At 39.4% G+C, this 8510-nt stretch overlaps 1 pseudogene; it reads left to right on the top strand.

Moving 5' to 3' along the window:
- Nucleotides 1-2245: 2245 nt before the first annotated feature.
- On the top strand, nt 2246-2729 carry LOC103665619 (annotated as a pseudogene).
- Nucleotides 2730-8510: the final 5781 nt, after the last annotated feature.

The following is an 8510-nucleotide window of genomic DNA, read 5'->3' on the forward strand; positions in this document are numbered from 1 at the left end:
CAAGATACAGAATATAAATATTTTATTGATGCCTGTTTCATTAAAATATCAGTTAAATATGTGAGGGACTCCAGAATTAGGAATGCTGTGGCTCTTGCTCAGAGCATACTTCTCAGATTTCAACATAAAATTCCCAAGTGTGTGACTCTTTGTGAGTACACAGATGGGAAAAAAAACAAAAATCACTAGGATTACACAGGTGATAGAGCCTTATCGGGTAGACACTTTTGCGGGGCTGTTTTCACCTCTAAGCCTAGATTCTTTCAACACACAACAAAAAGACAGATGGAATAAGGTCTGGAAAAACACCAATTTTTTTTTTTTTTTTTGCCTTGCAACCTATTACATCAGCTAGCATTTCCCTGTAGTTGTGATTATTACATTATGACTTGATTACTAACTATTACCGCCACAGTCGGAAAAGTAAAAGCCCGGCATGGGGCCATCTCCATTAAAAGAATATGAAATTCCATAACAAGCTCTGAGGCTCCATGGCTGCGGTGGGGTTGAACTCAGAAGTACGTATCTACTTAAGATGCTGTTTGAAGGAGCACCCTAAGTTACACCATTATTTCATTTCGTTTGAACTGTACCATGGATTTTTCCATTAAGTAATATTAGACACTTAAACACTATACCGAGGTTATTCGTGCTCTAAAAAAGGCAGTGTGATTTTTTTTTTTTTTTCCTACTCTCTTTCCAGAGGAGGAGAATTTTCTAGCACATGTATATGCAATCCTGATTTTGCCTAATAGGACAGGCTAAGTGGTTACATAAACTAGAGAACACCAGTCATGCTAAAGAGGCATAACTGAGCAGAGAAGCATTAATATTCATGTTGGTAATAGGGGCATATGCCATTTAGGAAACCAGAGAGAAAAGAGCTTTAGTTGCTGTAATTGAACAGACCCAGGAAAAACAAAACAACAACAATGACAACAAAGTCAAATATATTCAAAGCATATAGATTAGTGTTAATGGGAAAGGGAATTATGATACTATTTTACATCTATTCTTCTTTTATGTGTCACTCAAATGACAAGATGGGCCAGGATGAGAAGTGAGATCTGATGAAGTTTTTTGGCAGCGTTTTTAGGACAAAATCTAGTGATGGAAAAACACCAAACTACTTAAATATTTTACAGGAAGACGATTATCACAGCAAGAAAACTACAAATGATATACATATTTAAACTATATACATATTTAAAACTACAAATGAGCAAACTCGTATATATTTACTTATGCGAGGGACAGATCGCATACGCGTGGGTATGTGAGTGTGTGTGTGATACACACTCAAAATAATAGAGAGATTTAGGGAAGATACGGCACTTGATTTGATTCTCAGAACCACGGAGGTTTGTTTACTCCAGTGACTTCTGCTACCATAATCGTGTGGAAAAAATCTATACTTAGCAGGATTAAAAGCTTTTTTGAACTAAAGAAGAGGTGACTCCTCCTTTTCTGTCATACTTGGCCATTTTCTTTCCTGCTGTGGGATTCCTCACTTTAGAAAGGAAGGCATATCTCTGACAGGAGCCAGTCCAAGTTTGGATATCATCACTATCCAAAAGAGAAACTTAAAATGGTTCCAAATCTCAGTACCTACACCCACTGACCTTCTCCTGCCCCCAAACGCTTGGCTCAACCCCCCTTTCAGTACTCACTTCACTGATATTAGCAATGGCATCACCTCTAAATTCTTTCCTTCCTTTTATTTTTAACCCTTTAAACACACTTAGAATTGACCAATATAATTCTGTCCTCCCCTGTCCCCTCACCACCAGAGAAGGAAATACCTACAGAAGTACAGGAGACTGTGTGAGCAAGTCTGTGGGCTTACTATCTAAAAGCCTGTGTCATTAGGAAATGAAACAATGGGTGAAATTTAAAAGCCTAAAATGTGGTTCTAGGCCTTTTGGCAAAAGGTCAATCTATAGAACAGGATGAGAAACGAGTACAAGGAGAACCTGCACGAATCCAGAGCCTGCAGTTTGAAAAGACCCTGGGAGCACCGCCCTGTAAAGACACATCAGGCAGCAGCAGGAACGATGAAGTCAGAATTCCCGTCCCAGCCCGGTGGCCAGCTCCACAACCCCCGGATTCTGGATAAATCACAGAAGCTGAAGCAACTGTTACTTTCTTCCTTTAGAAAGAGCAACACCAATAATGTTAGAAGATAATTCTTTAAAACTTACTAAAATTGCTCTTCCTTTCACCACCATCGCTGAAGTGCCAGCAGCCAAAATGAAGTTCAATCCGTTTGCGACTTCTGATGCGGTCAAGAACTGTAAAAGGCATTTCAGTGCACCTTCCCACATTGGCAGTGAGATTATGTCTTCCCCTCTTTACAAAGAGCTGAGACACGGGAAACATTTGATGCATGCCCATGCAAAAGGCGGGTGAAGTAAAGGTTGTGTGAGGATACTACAAAGGTCAGCAAATTGGCAAGGTCGTCCAAGTTTATAGGGAAAAAAATGTCCTCTACGTTGAACGAGGAGAGAGAGAGCAGGCGAATAGCACCACTGACCATATAGTCATTCACTCTAGCAAAGTGGGTATCCCTAGACGAAAACTGGACAAAGACCACAAAAAGATCCTTAAACGTAAAGCCAAATCTCTTCAAGAAGGAAAGGAAAAGGGCAGAAATAAGGAAGAAACAATTGAGAAGATGCAGGAATTATCTTACATACGACTTTAAATAAAAACTGTTAAAATGAAAAAAAAGTATTGACATTATAAATAACTTAACTATTAATAAAAGTTTGCTTATAAATAGCTCCCGCAAGAAAATATTTGTTCTTTATTTTCCCCTGGATTGAAATAATTTCCTGTCTCCATTGAGAGTGACAGACTCCTACAAACACTGTTTAATCTAGGACCTCACACTTAGTGAGTCACAGTATACTGGAAATCACTGTTTGCTAATTTGTGTTGATATTTTTCTATCTTGTGCTTTCCCAGTTTTTATAATCTAGACATTCAAGAGTAACGATGCTTTGTTCTTCTAAATTATGCACACAATTGTGTGTTTTTTTCTCTTTACAAATTAAAACCCACCCAAACCAAAACTTTTAAAAAAGTCAAACAAAAACACCTAGCATTTTTTTTTTATTCCGTAAGTATAAAGTATATAAGAAATACAAGAAATGTTAAAGTGAAATTTAAGGAAGCAAGGGAGGAAAAAGGGAAAGGAAACAGCTAAGTAAAAGATGAATCATTACTATTCAGTGAGCCCTAACTACAAGCCATGCGCTGTGCTAAGTGCTTTCCGAGGGCTGTATGCTATAGTCCTCACACAGCCCCAGGAGGAAGGTGACACAATTATAAATTGCTTAGGCAAGAACACTGAAATGAAAGCTAAAGGTCTTGTTGAAGACTGCATTGCGGGTGAAAGGAAGACCTACATAGATAACCAAGAATGCGGTCCAGCAGAGAAAGGAGAGAGAGAGAGAGAGACAGAGAGAGAGACAGAGAGACAGAGAGACAGAGAGATTGGGATGGAGATGAAGGTAAGAAGTGGATGGACATGGTTCACTCCCCCCCCCCCAAAGTCATATTCGGCTTATAAGCAATTCCCATGCCAGCTGTTACTGTGCTCCTTTCTCTGTTCTCCAATTAGGGCTTTCAATGAAAGAAAGCAAAAGGAATAAAAATAATTTTAATAGAAATAACCTTGAATTTTCTTTTTTTTTCAAGTGAACCATTTGCGAAAATTGGCACTTTCAAAGTTGCTAATAACAAATTACATGCAACCCATTTCACAGCTGTTTCCATCACCCCAGTGTGTTATCACAGTTACCTATTAACACTTTTCTATTAAAAAGTCTATATAAAACCATATGCATATGAGGTAGGCTCCAGTGTTTGCTAATCAGTTAGCAAAACGCCATTAACTTGGCTTAGTTCAAGGTAATTGGTTACTATAAAAAATAAAATTCCCCAGGTGCAGGGAGATGCATAGACCTACTTTCCACCTAACTAAGGCAGTGATTTTTACTCTAAGGAGCTGTAAGCAATCTTTGGAGGTGCCCTAGGGGACAACTGTGGCTAGAGGTTGGGTCTCTTGACCCTCTTTTTCAATCTCTAATTAGCAGAACAACTCTGTTCTTACATGATTTATATACTGGATTTTCAACAAGATTTTGGCTAAGAAACAGTTCAGTTCAAAAAATCCTGAAAATCACTGAGGTAAGGGACTTTTATTTTCTCCAAACATAATTTTGAATATAAAACCAATTAATAATTGTTACTTAAAGCTGTCTTCAAATCTCCCATCAAATTATATTCTGGTGTTATTAATGAAACTAGGATGACAATGAAGTCTTTTAGTATAATCATATAATAATATTTGAGCAGCAGGTTTTAGTGGTTCGATCCGCTTCTTCCGCTGAAGTACACTGAGCCAAGGAAAAGTCAGAGCAAATCAACAGTGTTTGAAAAGCTTAGTGGTCCTTTAACAGAAGATAAAATAATCATCAGGTTTTTAAATTTATAAGGTGTATGTTATGAGAAGAAAGTAAAATGGTTCTGATCTGATTTGTCCTTTATAAAGTCATATCAATGGCCCAGTGCACGCTGTGCTTTTTGTATGCAAATATTGATTATATGCTCTTGTAATTTGTCCTTATCACCCACAATTTCAAGGCAAACGTTCCCCCACAGAAAGAAAGAAAGAAAGAAAGAAAGAAAGAAAGAAAGAAAGAAAGGAAGGAAGGAAGGAAGGAAGGAAGGAAGGAAGGAAGGAAGAAAGAAAGAAAGAAAGAAAGAAAGAAAGAAAGAAAGAAAGAAAGAAAGAAAGGGAAAGGAGTATTGTACATAGCATTTTCTAACATTTAGGAAGGGATTCTTCCTGTCTACAAGCATTTTAAACTTGGTGTTAATATTATGAACTAGCCTCAAAGACCACATGAATGTAAGAAATAATGCAGTTAAGCTCAGTCGTTCGCTTCCTGTACATGAGAAACTACACTAGACTCTGGCGACACAACAATAGTAGAAGGAGGAGAAGGAGGAAGACGAAGGGGAGGAAGAGGAGAATTTATGTCTTAGGAATTTAGTTTAGTGATAAAGCCAGCCATATGAGGAATTTTAATGCAATGTGGCTGTTAACATAAATGTATGTATCAGCAACCCAATAAAGGGCAATGAGCTCAAACTGAGGTTTCAGGAAATCTTTTTTTTTCTTTCTTTTTCTTTTTTTAAGATTTTATTTTTAAGTAACCTCTACACCCAACATGGGGCTCGAACTCACAACCCCAAGATCAAAAGTCCCATGCTCCACAGACTGAGCCAGCCAGGGACCCCTCAGGAAATCATTTTCTAGAGGATACCTTTAGGTTCAGGGCTTTGTTTTTAAGAGCTCTATTAAGATATTTTTGAGGAGTAATTCACATACTATACAATCCACTCATTTAAAAGTTACAATTCAATGTTTAATACATTTGCATGGCTGTGTAACCATCACCAAAATCGAATTTTAGAACATTTTTGTCCCTCTTAAAGAAACCCAATAACCACTAGCTGTCACTCATCATCTTCCTCCGCACCACCGCCTTCCACTCCCACCCACCAGCTCTGAGCACCCCACTAATCTGCTTCCTGTCTCCATGGACTTGCTGTTGCATAGAAATGGAAGTATACATGATGTGGTCTTTTCCGAGTTCTTTACTTAGCATAGAGTTTTTAAGGCTCATCCTGTTGCATGTAGTATTTTATTACTATTTTATTGCTGAATAACTTTCCATTGCATGGATACACTATATGTTATTTAACCATTCATCTGTTAAGGAAATTTGGGTTGTTTATTTTGGGAATAAGTAATGCTTTCAGAACATCTGTGTCAGGGTGCCCAGGTGGCACAGTCGGTTTAGTGGCAGACTCTTTTTTTTGTTTTGTTTTGTTTTTAAAGATTTTATTTATTTGACAGAGATAGAGACAGCCAGCGAGAGAGGGAACACAAGCAGGGGGAGTGGGAGAGGAAGAAGCAGGCTCATAGCAGAGGAGCCTGATGTGGGGTTCGATCCCACAACGCCGGGACCACGCCCTGAGCTGAAGGCGGACGCTTAACCACTGTGCCACCCAGGTGCCCCTAGTGGCAGACTCTTGATTTCAGCTTGGGTCACAATCCCAGGGTCCTGGGATTGAGTCCCTCGCAGGATTATGACCTGAGCCGAAACCAAGAGCAGAGGCTTAAGTGACTGAGCCACCCAGGCGCCCCTGGAAGAGTTACTTATATACTCTGTATAGAAGTTCCTTATCAGACATACAATTCGTGAAAATTTGCTCCCACTCCGTGGGTTGTCATTTCACTTTCTTGAACTTAGTTGCAACAGAAATGTTTCTAATTTTAACGTCGTCCCATTTATCTATTTTGTTGTTGTTGTTGTTCTTGTGCTTTTGGTTTCATGTCTAAGAAAACATCTGAGATTAGGCCCTGCATGATGAGTAAGAAGAACCAAACAGGACAGCAGAAGTTCATTCCAGGCAGAAGTAATAGGACAAGCAGTGGCACGGAGGCATAATACACTGTGAAACCCTCTTCCGTTTGCTTAGAACAGGGGAGAGGCCCCCAGAGCCAAGCCTAGCAACTCTGGCACAGCATCGAAGCAGTTTTAGGATGTATAGTGTTGTTCCCAGAAGGGTATTATTGACAGTATCCTCTTGCTAGCTGCAGGTTAAGACCAATTAAAGGAGTACATGTGCTGAAAGAAGGTCCACACAGCGTAAACATTTTAAAAATATCTCTGCTCTTTCAAATAAGTAAAAGATTTGTGTCCTCTAATTTGGAGGCCCTGAGGCAAAAGTCCAGTTTACATTCCCTAGTTTTCATTCTGGATTCTACACTGTATCTAGGAGACTGACAAATATACTTTAAGAGCTTTTTAAAAATATTATCATTATAGGAAAAAAATGGTAGGTAAGGAAAGACATCTGTTCTTCCCCGGACCCCAAGGTTTGTTTCATCTCCTCTTAAAGCTTTGATCACATTCTTCCTTATCTTAACCTCTGATTAGAGACTAAGCTCCTTGATATTCCTTCACATGTCTATGTTCCACTCATTTGTCTAGCAAATAAATATTTACCAGGTCTAGGTCACTGTGTGTAGGGTCCATAGTCAGACCGAAAGCCACAAGGGCCAGGAAAATGGATTTCTAACTTACATGCAGAGTTCCCCTTCGGGGTCAGGGCGAAGCCACCCACTAAAGGGCCTTTGCCTGACATCGGGGGCTGGTACTGCTTCCCCACTCCTTTCTTTCCAGGTCTCCCCTATGAGCACTTGCTTAACAAATCACTTACACACCAAACCTCACCTCAGGAACTGCTTTTAGGGAACTTGAACTAAGACCCTATGACAGAAGAAAAATAATGAAAATGATATGCAATGAGGATATACAAAGAGCAAGATGGATTTACATTTTTCAAGGAAGCTAGACTTAGATACATATTTGCAGTCACCTCGCTTTGACTAGCTAGTAGATGCTCCATAAATATGTGTGGGGTGAAAAAGTATGAGCAATTATAAACAACTATAAAACACATTATACCCAATGACTAATTCCTATGCCTTTGATTGGGCAATACGGACCAAAGGGGGGTTTCAGAGAAGAAATCTACGTAACTATAGAAAACAGGATTAATATTAATTAGTGGAAATTAAATGTATCGAGTATGGTAAAGCATATAGATTACTTGGACCTGATCTGCCAGAACTATGAAATGTTTCCCCAACAGACATGAGAGGAGCAAGAAACACAGCCGGAACTGGATGAAGATGAATTCAAAAGCTCAAGAAGGCTAAACTGTTCATGCACCATTCTTGAATGCTTTGGCTCCAAGAATTAGATAGCCCTGAGCATGCTGACAATCCTATCACCCCAGTTTTCTTGGAAATGCCCATCACTATGAACCTCAACCTACGTAAGTAATTTCTCTGTATTTGCGCTGCTGTGTGATAAAGTGCGAAGTTGCCCAGGACTACCCCAGAGAGGAAGTTAAGAGGAAGAAAAAGAGGCAGGAGGATTGCAGGCAGCAGCTAGCAAAGGGGGGCAAGCAGAGTTAGAGAAGGAACACTCAAAGCTACAGAAGGCGATAAAGGATAGAGAAGGGAAAGAAAACCAGCTCAGGTTTAAAATATACATAGCTAGAAGAATGAACATGGAAAACCAGAGTAGCTGCAATAACAGGGAGTAAATTTAATGTGCAAAATAATAGTAGTAATAATGAAAACATGACTCTTGGAGCATATTTTGTTTTATCAGGCCAGAACGGATGCTGTGAGCCTGGCAGTGGTGTTAGGAAACACTGCCCCCTAGAGGTCATCTGTGTACTCACAGAGACCAGTTTCCCTCACAAATTGACAGAAGCCTAGCGACAAACTCAGACTTGCCAAGCATCCCGGATCCCCAGTGAAATCACAAACTGGGCCCCAAATTTTGGTTCAATCATCTAAAGACCTGCACTAAGTAATGAACTTACTGAAGGAGGCCATATTAGAAAAAAAAAAA

Source organism: Ursus maritimus, unplaced genomic scaffold (assembly GCF_017311325.1).
Source record: "Ursus maritimus isolate PB19 unplaced genomic scaffold, ASM1731132v1 scaffold_36, whole genome shotgun sequence".
NCBI lineage: Eukaryota > Metazoa > Chordata > Mammalia > Carnivora > Ursidae > Ursus > Ursus maritimus.